Below are 14,633 nucleotides of genomic sequence, written 5' to 3' on the forward strand. Positions count from 1 at the left end.
AAGCCGAAAGACAAACAAACAACATGGACAGTGATCTAACTTTTAATGAACATGTGTCCACTGTTGTAAGAAAGTATTAATATGTTGCATGGCTTATAAACAAAGGGAGTATGTTTAGATCTAGGGATGTCATTGTCCCCCTTTACTCTGCCATAATTAGGCCAATCATTGAATATAATATTCCCTTTGGCATATATCTGTCCAGACACATGCAACAACTGGAACGCCAGCAGAGGTACTTTACTAAAAGGATACAAAGCATAAACAATATGTCCTACATGGGCTGACTTAAAGCCCTGTCACTGTACTCAGTATCCTACAGACTGCTAAGAGGTGACCTGTGTCTGGCATATTAGGAATCCTCTGACCCACTACTAATGGATTTACTGCATATCAGCAAATCCAATGTCATCAGAAATACTCAGTTTAGGGATCTAAACTCTTCTGCAACGTCAACAGAACGGTTTGGGGGGACATTCATGGATACAAAAAGTGCTTAAAAATCTATAAGATACATGCTACACTGATAGACTATGTTACAGTGACCATAAAACAATGGCAGACTATTTTGCAATTTAATCATGATAAAGGACATATTACTATCCCAGGGATAAAAATTCAAAGGTGGATATTCCAGGGTGACTCTGTGTCACCGTTACTATTCTGTCTTGCCCTTAACCCATTAAGCTGTCTACTTAACAGCTTAGGCCATGGTTATAGTGTGGCTCCCAGAAAACAACAAAGTCCAAAGACTTTTCATCTTCTCTTTGTTGATGATTTAAAACTGTATAGCTCATTAGATGAGGAACTGAAAGCACAGCTGCAGGTTGTTAAAACCTTTTCAGATGATATTAGAATGTCATTTGGTCTTGATAAATGTGCAAAAGCAACCTTTAAAGCAGGAAAACTGCAGCACCAGGAAAACATCAGTTTGGGACAAGAATGTGATATAAAAAAACTTGAGCAAGAGGGAATGTATAAATACTTGGGAATTGATGAAGGATTGGCAATAAAACATGAACAAATGCATATAAAACTTAGTAAGGAGTATTTTAGAAGACTTAAATTAATCCTGAAAACAGTGTTGACGTCCAGGAACAAAATCCAAGCTATAAACCAATTTGCTCTGCCTGTCCTAACTTACAGTTTTGGAGTGATTGATTGGCCCCAAAATGTGCTGGATAGATTAGATATTATTATATGCTTAATGCTCAACAGATGATCTGTAAAATCTGTGTATACCGAGATTATATATTCCCTGTTCCGAAGGAGGGATGGGCCTCCTTGAAATTGATTACATGTACAGATCTGCAATCGTGGGACTTCACACATATCTGCTGACTTCAAGAGACCCAAATGTAGTGAAAGTTTTGAAACATGAGGAGAACAAATCTAAGATGACTTCTCTGCTTAACCTAGCAGAAGCATATCACCTTCAAGGAGGAATGGAAATCAAACCAGAAGTAGATAAAAATCAGACAGCAACTGAATGTGCCAAAAAAAAAAGAAAGAATATAAGGTGAAGGATCAGATGAGAAGGCAAGAAATGTGGAAAATGCATAACTATAGTGGCAAGAATAGAAAACTTCTGGAAGAACCTCATGTTGATCAGGAACAAATGCAGGAATAGTTAAGGAGAGGTGAATTTAAACCAAGAAATGAAAGGTTAACATTGGCAGCCCAAGACAGTGGTATATATACATGTTGGTTTACAAAGTCCATTGAACATGTGGGAGAAACAGATAAATGTAGGTTTTGTAAAAGCAAACTGGAAACAGTTGCACACCTCGTTGCTGGTTGTGACATACTAATGGCAGAGGGCCTGTACACTGAAAGGCACAATAGTGCGGCGAGACTGTTGCACTGGGGATTGTGCAAACATTATGGTTTTGAAGTGGCTGAGAAGCACTGGAAACATGAGCCACAAAGCATCATAGAAAATGGTCAAGTCTACATCACATGGGATCATCCATTACCAACAATCCAAAAGATAGTTTCTAGAAAACCGGATATAGTAGTCCAAGAAAAGAAGACAAAAGCAGCATTGATCATTGAAATCACCACACCCAGTGATTACAGTGTCCTGCATACAGAGAGACACAAGATTATAAAATATCAGGACCTGCAAGCAGAAACGAGAGCAATGTGGAAGAAGGATACCCAGCTAGTTCCAATTGTAGTAGGAGCAACGGGTCTTATAAAAAAAGAGTCTACCATCATATTTAAATAAGCTACCAATGCACATAACTCCGTATGAATTACAGAAGGAGTCATTACTGGGCACATTGTGGGTGCTGTGAAGAGCACTTTTGTCTGACATCACAGAGTGAAACAATACTAATTTCATTAACCTTAATCGTACTTTGACTTAAGAATGGGGTCCATTGCCGTCATGGTATTAGAAAGCCAAAAGATTTGGAGAAATTAAAAAGGGACAGTTATGTCTTGGATGGTATACCACTACTCTGGAACAGACTCCCAATCCATATTAAGTAAAGTTTATCCCTGTCCATATTCAAGAGCAACTTGGATTTATGGATGGGAAACAGAAGATGTATCCCAGGACTGCCCCTTGTACTACTAAAGGAGAGAAGCATCTCCTAAGTGCTTTATGCAATGCTTGGGTCCTCCTAAAATATCTATGTTATGATGCCAGTTATTGTCATTAGGGGTAATATATAATTATTATCCATAGGATGAGTAAGGCCAATCTATAACCAAATGAGATAAGGTAACATAAGTATAAAAAGGGAAACTGGATAGGCTTAAAATGACCCGCAGTCTGTGAACAATGTTTCTTGCTTCACTATCACAGTAACTTTGCCTATTTATGGGTGACTGATATTGGACATACATATAGCCTAACATCTGATTTGCTACAGTTCCCATGCTTAGACCCTAGCACGTTTGACTTTAGGCACATTATTTTTGCCATTTGCATCTGATGTAGTTCTTCAATGCAAATGGTAATTGTTGTGACCTGATGTTTTTTAGAAGTGCTTAAGTGATGCAGGGGGAAAGCTTGGATCATCATCATCAACCTCCTTTTTCCCATTTTCTACATGGGGTCAGGGTGTTGTGTCAACTGTCACCATCTCTCTAGATTCCATGCCACTCTACTACCTTATTTCAACATCAAGCCTAACTGTCGCAGGTCTTCTCTGACAATCCATCCATCTATTTGCTGGATGCCTTCATTCCTTCTTTTCTTCTTCTTTTCTGTCCCAAATCTTCTTCACCACATCGTCTTTTTCTTTCCTGCAGATGAGCCTGAACCAGTGTAATCTGTTATCTTCCACCTTCTCCACAACTGTAGCTACTCGAGCTTTTGCTTTGATGTCCTCATTTCTTCATCTGTTCCACAGTGTGCATCTTACCACCCATCTCAGGCACTTCATCTCCCTCACCTCTAGATTCCTCAACCACTCTGTCTTCATTGCCCAGGTTTCTGTGCCATACAGTAGTGCTGGTTGCAGCACTGTTTTGTATACCTTTCTTTCCAGCTTCTTTTATATTTTTTCTGTTATAAACTACCCGTGACACTCTGTGCCAGTTGGCTGTAGCACCTCTAATTCTTGCCTTGAATTCCTCATTCAGACTTCCCTTCTCGTCATCCACCCTTCTCAGCTACGTGAAGCTATGAATGAAGAGTAATAAATGTGCACATTTATTTTGCCTCTCTTCCACTCTTTTTCTTCTATCTCAATTCGTAGCTTTGTTTATCTCCCCTAGTTGCTGCCATTGCACCAGTCTTATCTGTACTAAATTTCATCCTGTGAGCCTTCAATTTTGCATTCAATTCCACTATCTGAGTTCTTGCTCAGAGTCTGTCTGTAATGCCACATCCTTTGAATACAGCAACGTTGTTGATCTGTCCCCTCTGCCTGTATGATAATGTTGTCCATCACCAGTATTAGCAGCAGTGGGGCTCAGAGTTGAACCCTGATATACACCCATTCACTGGGAATCACTCTGTGTCCGAACACTGTTTGTACTTGTACCATTGGGTCCTTTTTACTTAGTCTGCATAATTCTACCAATGTTTCTCTGACTTTGAACCACCATAGGACAGCCCAAGTCCTAGGGAACTGCTCTTTATTTTTATTTTCCAGTCTCACCTTAAGCATGACATTATACTATGCATAAGCACATAGTTTTTTCATGTTCAGTGTGTAAGGCTCTAATGCATTATGGATTAGAAACTTCTCTTTTAGTTGAGATAGATGTGATCATCCAGTTGCTGATTCCACAGACACTCGTGGTGACCTGACATCACCACAGGAAGTATTTGATTTAATGCTGCCACCAATCAAAACCACTTCTGTTCATTATAGCTGTATTAATAGGTAAACAAGTGCAAACATTAAAACCCTTTGGTGCCTTGACCCTAATGTCTGTGTGTGTTTATTTTCTGAATGAAAATGTAGAAGGCACATAAGCAAGTTTTTTAAGGTATAGTTTGGAGTACAGCCTGGGTGGCAGTGGTGGTGCAGTGGTTAGCATTGCCACCTCACAGCAAGAGGTTCTCCGGTTCGATCCTCAGCTGGGGTGCCTTCTGTGTGGAGTCTGCATGTCCTCCCTGTGGTCGCGTGGGTTTGCTCCGGGTGCTTCGGTTTCCTCCCACATCCCAAAGACATGCTGTAGGTGGATTGGACACTCTAAATTGGCCTTAGGTGTGAGTGTGTGCATGTGTTTGCCTTCTATGGAAGGTTGGGCGCCGGGCTGGGAACTCAACACCATAAAACACCACTGCCAATCATGAGCGGACAGGTGATACGCTGAGGCAACCCCTGACCGGGAAAAGCCAAAAGAAGAAGAAGAAGTTTGGAGTACAGCCTATGCTTTCATATTAGCTATTTTATTATCAGTAGGGACTAATTGAGTCCATAGAGATATCTGACTTAATAACAACTTAACATGAATGAAGCAGCTTTGGGGAACCAATAATAATTACAGATGTGTTTTTCTTAAAGTGACAACATCTTCTGAAAGACTTCCTCAGAGATGGGCAACTTGACATTTTGAAATGCGTTGTCATTATCAACTACACAGTAACTATCACTTTCCTAAGTATTTGTTCAGCAATAATTACTTGATTTTATTATCAGCAGTTGAAGAGTAATAAATGTGCACATTTATTTTGCCTCTGCCAGGTTGACAGAATACATTTTTATCCTGCAGATCCTTCAAGAAAACCATGCAACCCTGCCTATCAGCAAAACAGATCAGAATTCCATTTTTGGAGGACAATAGATATAATATTTACTCTATTAAATTGCCAGATAAGTTATAGACTTTATAAATAATTGTTTGGATTTGGGGTTTACATGTAAGATGGAAAAATTTAAGTTGGTACACATACATCATTACAAGAGTGAGTAACTTAAACTTTACATACTATACACTTGCCAATGTGTAGGTATTTAAAAGCACAACCAGGTGAGTGAACACAATGGCCTTTGAGACAATAAGTTGAATTTAGGGTTGCATGATTTGCTGTTTTTAGTAAAGGACCATTTCCCTTCTGTTCTCTTATCTACTATTCTCTTTAGCTTAATTGCATCTAGTTTTGCTAGAAATTTTATCAAAAATAGCTGTTGGAATTACTTGTTACAGGAATTCATTTTAACAGTAACATTGTTGGTGGGCTGTTTGAGTGAAAAAAAATGGGAATTGCCTGTTTTCATATTCCATGATTTAAGCAAAGTTGTACACGAGGCATTTATCCAGTTATCTGTTTTGTATATAAGTTGAAATGCTTGTCTTTCTTTTTCTATTTCTGTAGTTGCTTCTAAGATCCGATATTTGCAAGAGTATCACAATCGAGTTCTTCATAATATTTATCCTGTACCCTCAGGAACTGATATTGCAAATACACTCAAGTACTTTTCTCAGACATTATTAAGGTAAGTTTTGAAATATTGGCACTATGTAGTTCATATAAGATTTAGACAGGGAGCAGATCAATGTTCTTATGTGATACATCATGTTTCCCTATATCATTTAGTTATTACAGAGTTATGACGTATGTATGTTAGCCTTTCAGTTAAGTTTGATTGTTAAGCATGCTTGGTATAGCTGAGATAGAATTTTGCATTATTTTTAGTCTCTTTTTGATATTTGCTTTTAAAAACCAGAGGATGCAGGGAAGAATTAATCTAGAAGCCTCTAAAAGTAGGTGGCACTTACTCTTATTTCTGAAGTACATGTTTTTGCTTCAGTTGGTGAAATTACTTAGAGTTATTATGCATTAAAACACCCTAATCACTTTACATATGTGTACATGCACTATTATTATAGACAAAAATGTGATTCATCATTCAAAATTAGTATAGATAAGGTTTGCTATGCCATCACTACTGACTGGGCAAATCAGGTGTGGAACAGACTTAATAGTATTACTGTAAACCTTAACAGGTTTTAATTAAAAAAATTGCATTCATCATGACTGTAGTTCTTGAAAGCAGTGTGTGTGTGTGTGTGTGTGTATACCCATAGTACACACTGTAATTTTATTAAAAATGGAACTTTTAGAACAGTGACTAGTGTCTTCTTATGGCAGTGAGGCACAATGGTTTCATTCATAATTCCTATAGCTAGAAGGTCTTAATGACATAGAAGAAGTCCTGTATTTACACCCTGCAGTATCAGTATACTTAGAGCAGCTGTACTGTGTACCTCTTTGCAACACTGCAGTCTGGTAACTCCCAGGGTAGCTATAGTGTGTATTGTGTGCATCCACTGCAGTGTGGTGGCACCTGAAGCAGCTGCATTGTGTACTGTGTACAAACACTGCAGCGTGGTAGTTCCCAGAGCAGCTTCACTGTGTACTCTGTGAATGCATTACAGTTTGGTTGCACCTGGAGCACACTGCACTGTGTGCATATACTGCAGTGTGGTGGCACCCATAGCAACTGAACTGTGTACTGTGTGCATACACAGCAGTGTGGTGGCACCCAAAACAGCTGTAGTTTGCATTGTGTGCTTATACAGCAGTGTGGTGGCACATGGACCAGCTGCACTGTGCACTGTGTGCATATACTGCAGGGTGGTGGCACCCATAGCAGCTGAACCTGTACTATGTGTATACACAGCAGTGTGGTGGCATGTGGACCAGCTGCACTGTGTACTGTGTGTATACACTGCAGGGTGGTGGGACTCATAGCAGCTGAACCTGTACTATGTGTATACACAGCAGTGTGGAGGCACTTGGAACAGCTGCACTGTGTACTTTGTACATGAACTGCACACAGTGATGTGTACAATGGGCACACATTGTAATGTGGTGCCACCTGGAGAACCTGCACTGTATACTGTGTGATGATGCTCCAAGCAGCTGGATAGTGTAATATGTATATATACAATGCAGTGTGGTGATGGCCAGAACAGTTCTTTGCATACACTGCAGTGTAGTAGCACCCATAGCAGCTGTAGTGTGTATTGTGTGCATCCACTGCAGTGTGGTGGCACCTGAAGCAGCTGCACTGTGTTCCCTAAATGCTTGGTTTGAGATAAGTAGCAGTGCTACTGTCATTCACCCTTTAATTGTATTGAAGGTACAGCAGCACAAACAGTACACTCCAAAATTCACAGTTGTGCTTGCTACTACTCTGTGACCTGAATGTTTTAAAGAAATATACACTAGTTGCTCACTCTATTTAGCTGTGTTGTATCCCTGAGTTTTCTAGTGTTGCAGTCATTCCTTTGCCCTCACCATTTGAGATGATAACAGGCTGTAGTTCTTATTTCTCAGCCATGGTATTGCAGAACTATGGCCAAATGCCAGGTATAAGAGCATTGCGATGTGTACAGTGGTATAGGGTCAGTAAGGTGGCATCAACATATCACTATAACTGCCCATTGTATGCATTGACAGAATTGACTGTGTAGAACATTTCTGTAAAATGACAGTAGCAGACATTCTATGTCCACATGCCTTATGTGACATGTCAGCAGTAGTGCTGTGGTCTTATTTCTCTTAGTTGGCAACATTAGGCCCATCATAATCATATGCTTCCTTCTACAGAACTATGAACCTCAAATGTTAAGACACAGAACAGCGTTATTAAGATGCCACATCTTTAAATGTAAAAACTGAATTGTTGGAATTGCAGTACCTGTTTCTTAATTTCTTACTTTGTGCTCCAAATTTTCTACTGCTATATAGGTTCCCTATTAGATGAACAAACACTTAAAATGTCGAGTACGACATGCTCGACAGCTTTTAAGCAAACGTTCATCTAAGCGAAACTGGAGACTGTCAAAACAAGGAGTTTTGAAAAGTTACAGTTGGCCAGCCACGAGGAAGCCAACAGTTGACGTCAGAATGTTTATCCTGTCTCGCCATTCTTACAGTCCTCCACTGTGGTGCTATCTCGACATTCACCATGTGTAATGTTCTGACAGTCCTCCACTGTGGTGTGATCTCAGAGTTGGTATATTTAAGTAGGGGGGTGTGAGGGGCACAGCCCCCCATTTTATCTTGTTTGTTGATTTTTTTGGGGGGGGGCTGTAATGGTGTACAATATATTGTAACCATCATCTGTTGGCTTCCTAACGGCTGGCCAACTATAAATTTTCAAAACTCCTTGTTTCGATATTCTGGGTTTTCAATTAGATGAATGTTCGATTAAAAGCTGTCGAGCATGTCGTACTCGACATTTTAAGCATTCATTCATCTACTATTGACCTGATATATAGGGACCTGTTGTGGGAGTAGTGAAGTATGTTTAGTCGGAGTGCTTGCATAACATTTGAAATTTCCTCCAAAATGTTCAGTCATGAACATACAGTAAAAGCAGGAAAATTTAGCTCAACTTGATAGTTCTGAAGAGGCAGTCATTTGTCTCCTCAGAAACATAAATGCAGTTTAAGGCAATTGCTGACCCCCCTCCCACTTCAAATAACATCTGTTGGTATGCTTGTGCAAATTATTTTTGTTTATAATCACAATGAACATCAGCCCAATCACAGTTTCTCTCTACAAATAGACAAATGGATAAAATTAGATCTTCTAAAAGTAGAAAGGTTACATCACTTTTACTAAAAATTAAATGCAGAGCAGTCATGTTTCTATGAGAACACTCCAGTTCTACTTAAATACGCTTCTTTTGTTGGCTAGGATTCTTAGGTTTACAAGTCTAGTAATTCCAAATTTAATTGCATATGCCATTGCCTGTTAGTAAATTTGTTTTAAACTGATATTACATATTGACTTTACTGTTATGTTTAGATGGCTCCATAATGACACATATGGGGTCCTGTGATAAAAAGTCACACCAGTTCTCATTTTACAATCTAATTGACTTAGAAGGTTGACTGTCATTAGTTCTGATGTTTCAGTTGCCATGACAGCTTACATTTGGAAATAGCTGTATCTGTCTGCACGATCACTATAAAAGGATCTTGCAGTGTGGTTACCTCCAATGATAACATCACAAATATGTCCCATAACTGGTGAGAAGTGGAACAAAAGTAAAACAATGCATCTTCCTCTGGATAAAGTAATTAGGTACACTGTTTTCCCCCACTATAACATGATTTCCATAAGTTTGGATAATCTAGTTGTGAACCTATACGAATGAAAACCACTATGCTATGTTTTAGTGCCAGAGATCGTGTGTAAAAGTATTACTGAATGATACCATATTTATGCTCTAGTATCTAGTGAATATTACTTTTTTCTTCTCTAACAGCACTTTTCTGTCTAACAATGCCTTTATTTCCCTTTACTGATAGCTGAGAAATGTATATAGAATAAAGATTAATCTCCTCCGCCACCTTTCTTCCCCAGATTATGTAACACTCTTCTGATCTTACTATCTGTTACAGGCATTTACAGAATCAGAGACAGCAAAACCTGTATATACAAGTTTAGGAAACTATGACACCTGACATCTGTTTCTAACTTTTTGTCAGTATGGGTTGTTAGCATCTTCTCGGAATAGTATTTTTCTGCAGACAGAACTCTACTTAGTTACACATGAAGGGCAACTGTGGGCAAAAACTGTTGTTGTTGTTTGTCTTTTGGCTTTTTCCCGGTAAGGGGTCGCCACAGCGGAACTCCGGTCCGCTAATGATTGGCAGTAGATTTTTACGAAACGCTGAGGTGCCAGCTCGACACCCAACCTTCAACGAAGGCACGCCCATTTACACACGCATGTCTTTCGAACGCTACCCAACCACGGGGAGGACATGCAGACTCCACACAGAAGGCACTCCCAAGCCACATCGAGAATCGAATGGGAGAATGTCTTGCTGTGAGGTAACAATGCTACCGCTGTACCACCGCGGCATTGTGGGCAAAAACTGTTAAAAAATATAAATGATACAAACTTGGACCTGGTTTAAGTCCTAGTAGCATTCAATAGAATTAATTGTTACATTACAGCCAATGACAGAATCCCATTTACAGCCTAAACAGAGGATACATTAACCAGTTAGGAAAATTAACCATTCAATCAAATACATTTCTTATGGGTGACTTCAACTATCCACCAGTAAACTGACAAACGTATACTGCCAAGAACAAACATGTCCATCAGTCTTTGGATATGGTAAATGCCATTTCAGTTGACCCAGTTGTACCTGTGCCTACAACAGATGTCAGTATTGTAGATTATGTCCTCACAAACACTTTTCCCATTTATATGACTCCATTTCTTGTCCCCTCCATAATGAAATCTGATTTTCTCAGTGTGATATTCTCCCTGAAAACCTGTTTTCTGACCACCTAATAACTCCCCTGCATTCAGGGATTACTTTCAAACTAAATGCTTGTTACTATTTATTCATCTTATATATAATCACAAATGGTATAACTCTCCACTTGTTCCCCTGAACATCTTGACCAAGTCCTTTTGTCATTATACACAGTTAAAAATACCAGTTCCAGCCATGGGTCCTGAAAGTATCCTTGGATATCTGCTGAGAAGCATTAAGTCCCACCTGACAAAACCCCTCCATTAATTCTTCAACCTGAGTGTCTCTACTGGTTATATTCCTGAGCTCTGGACAACAGCTGCCATGGTGCCCTTGCATAAGGTGGTCCCTATACTGAACATAGTAATTATAGGCCTATATATCTCACTAGTATTATATGGATGACTATGGAAGGTATGGCTGAACTAGTAAATGATGATACGCATGACATTATAACCTTGGATGTATGTCAGTTAAAGTTTGTAAAAAGCAGATTATGCCAGCTCATCATAGCTGAGTTCTTTGAAAGGGTTCATTAGGTTAGGTATAAAGGACATCCAGTCCACACTACCTACCCAGACCTTGCCAAGGCCTTTGACTCTATCTCTAATACTAGGATTAATGATAAACTCTCCCAGTTCAACATTAACCTATATGCAGTTCCCTGGAAGATAATTATCTATGTTAAACATCTCATACCACTGAGGTCAATGGTACTTGAGCTATTCGAAGAAAAGTCTCTTTGATCGCGTAATAGAGAAATACCACCATCTGTGTCTCACAGTGCTCTGTCCTGGCTCCCTCCTGTTAGACATATACTTCTCTGATGTGAAAGCTGATATTGAGGGACTTTGATTAACCAAGTTTCCTGATGACTGCAAACGGATGCCAATTGTCAATTTTTTTTCTGGTATTCATATTCTCCAGCAAGGATTGGGTAAACAAATACCTGGCATGCCAGTAACAAGCTTATCCTTATTACCATGAAATTCATCAGTTTCCTTCACTAGATATAGCATCACCTTGGCACAGTATGCAGCTACCATTCTACTTAAATCTTACCCAGTCATTGGGGACCTATATTGTTGACAAACTCTTCTTTGACCAAGTTGTAGTGCCACTTTATTCATCCCTTATTAGGCTTAACATTGGCTATAATGCCCCCTTTGCTATGTACCCAAACCAAGTACCTAAACTAATTCAGAGAAACTTAATGTTTCCTCACTAGAATGATGTTATGTCTTAATAGCTTTAGCAATTGTGATTAGCTAAAAGCCCTTTCCCAATATTTAGTCTCATATAAGCTCCTGAAGTCTGATCTCTGCTTGGCCTTCCATTCTTTAATGACTCTGCATTCTTTGAAATCCCTCATAAAATGAGAACCAGTGGTAAAGCAAACACACCCTCTAGAGACCTATAAACATACTATCAGATTAACAATAGTAGAAGGCAGTGGTATGGCAGGTAATTAACTCAGTGTATGTCCTATTTTTGGAATAGATACCCCATTCCTATTGCATAGAGTACTTTCCTGGCAATCTTTACCCCCAGCCTGGCTGGCTGGATGGGTGATGACACATTTTTACCTGTGCAATGTGGGGGCAAATCTGCTTAATGGAGGGCACTATTAATCTCCCACCAATATTGAGTGATATGGCCGAGCTTTTCAATGTTATTCCTGGCCATAAGATAAATATATTGTCATGAAGTGCTGTACAATTCAAACCTAATTTTTCTCTGACCCTAAATTGAGGCAGGCATTGCAAGTGCAGAGCTAATGAGGCTAATTCACCATAATCGGTTAAACAGTAGTCTCTCCTATCAGATCCCATTTCCATTCATTTGGAATGGAAATCGTGGGAGATGCAACTAAGTTTTAGGATCTCTAGCCAGAGTGTATGATGAAAGTATATTCCAGTAACACTTTCTGCTCTGTGTTCTGTGCCTTGGTTTGAACATATTGCAAAAAGCAGTGCATTTTTTCTGCTAAAAATAATGTTTAAAGTAGATAGAAAAATAGAAATCACTTAACTCTTGTGACTAACCACAATCTTTAGACAGGTTTTGCAAAAGCATTTGGACTACATGCTTTCTTTTCTTGGGACTAAGAAGTTATATCAAATAAAATGGTAGGCATCAAAAGGACGAATTTTGATCCAGAAAAATATATATCATATATATATATATATATATATATATATATATATATATATATATATATATAAAATCAATATATTTATTTGTATCAGTCTAATTATACACACACACACACACACACACACACACACACACACACACACACACACACACATATATATATATATATCTATGTATGAGTCTACCTCAAAACAATGAATTCCCCCACACCTCCTTAACTAAATATACTGACTCTGGGATCACACTACACAGGGAAAAGGGCAAATTTCTCAGTGTTGGGCAACTGTTTATTTTTCCTGTAAAAAATGTCAGTAGTTTGTAAGTGGGAATTTACTATTTTGAAGTAGACCCATATATATATATATGTTTGGGGTTTATATCACATGATCGAAAGCTGACAATATAGAAGCTCAAAACTTCAAACTGGCAACCTCCAAAACGGAAAACATCGAACATGAAAAAAACCCCACTAAACACCCAAAACAACACAAAAAATGCTCTATGCAGGGGAGCAAACCCCCCGCTACTTAAATATACCAACTCTGAGATCGCACTACAGTGCAGTAAAGGGAAATCTTCCCTTCCCACACTCTATGGCGATCTCCGCTTCACGTGTCTATGTTTTCGAGGTTGCAAGTTCGAAGTTTTGAGCTTCGAACTTGTCAGCTTTCGATTTTGTGATATACACCCTATATATATATATATATATATATATATATATATATATATATACATACATATATATGTGTGATTATGTATATATGTGTGTAGGTATATATATATATATATATATATATATATATGTGTGCGTGTGTATCTCTAGCTATATATATATGTGTGTGTGTGTGTGTGTGTGTGTGTGTGTGTGTGTGTGTGTGTGTGTGTGTGTGTATATATATATATATATATATATGTATATATATATATATATATATATATATATATCATCAATTTATTTATCTGTATTAGTCTAATTATATACACACACACACACACACACACACACACACACACACACACACACACACACACACATATATATTTATATTTATATATATGAGTCTACTTCAAACCAGCAAATTCACACTTACCCAAATCTAACCCAAAATGATAGAGACAATCACACCAAACTTGCAAAACACCAGCACAACTTATTACCGTTTTTAACAGGGAAAATGAATATTTGGCAAGTATAAAACAAAAACCAAAATGCATCATGTCAAACCCACTGAGGTGGGAGGCTATGCCCCCCACACCACTACACCTCCCTAACTAAATATACCAACTCCGGGATCACACTACACAGGGAAAAGGGCAAATTTCTCAATGTTGGCCAACTGTTTATTTTTCCTGTAAAAAAATTCAGTAGTTTGTTGTGTGTGTGTGTGTGTGTGTGTGTGTGTGTGTGTGTGTGAGTGTATGTAGCTGTAGGTATATATATATATATATATATATATGTGTGTGTGTGTGTGTGTGTGTGTGTGTGTGTGTGTATATATATATATATATATATATATATATATATATATATATATATATATAAAATGTATATATATTTATAGACACATACAGTAAAAATTGGGATGCCATCTTTTCTAGTAGACCTGTTATCACTGGTGTTCCACAAGGATCTGTGCTAGGCCCCTTACTGTTTAGTATTTATTTTTCCGAAGTCCAGCTGAAAATAGATGGTCTATAGCTTACCATGTTTGCTGATGACTGCAAACTGGGTGCAATCATTGACTCCTCAAAGATGTCAACATACTACAAAATGG

General features: G+C 38.4%; 1 protein-coding gene across 1 annotated transcript in view; it reads left to right on the top strand.

The window, feature by feature from the left end:
• Nucleotides 1-5,791: 5,791 nt before the first annotated feature.
• UNC79 (unc-79 homolog, NALCN channel complex subunit) overlaps nucleotides 5,792-14,633 on the top strand; it is a 1,772,232-nt gene continuing 1,763,390 nt past the window's right edge. Inside the window, exon 1 of the mRNA XM_044074575.1 lies at nucleotides 5,792-5,906. The gene's annotated coding sequence lies outside the window, so the exon portion shown is untranslated. The remainder of the gene's footprint in view (nucleotides 5,907-14,633) is intronic.

The sequence above is a fragment of the Protopterus annectens genome, chromosome 6.part0 (assembly GCF_019279795.1).
Source record: "Protopterus annectens isolate FY-2018-M chromosome 6.part0, PAN1.0, whole genome shotgun sequence".
NCBI classification, from domain to species: Eukaryota; Metazoa; Chordata; order Ceratodontiformes; family Protopteridae; genus Protopterus; species Protopterus annectens.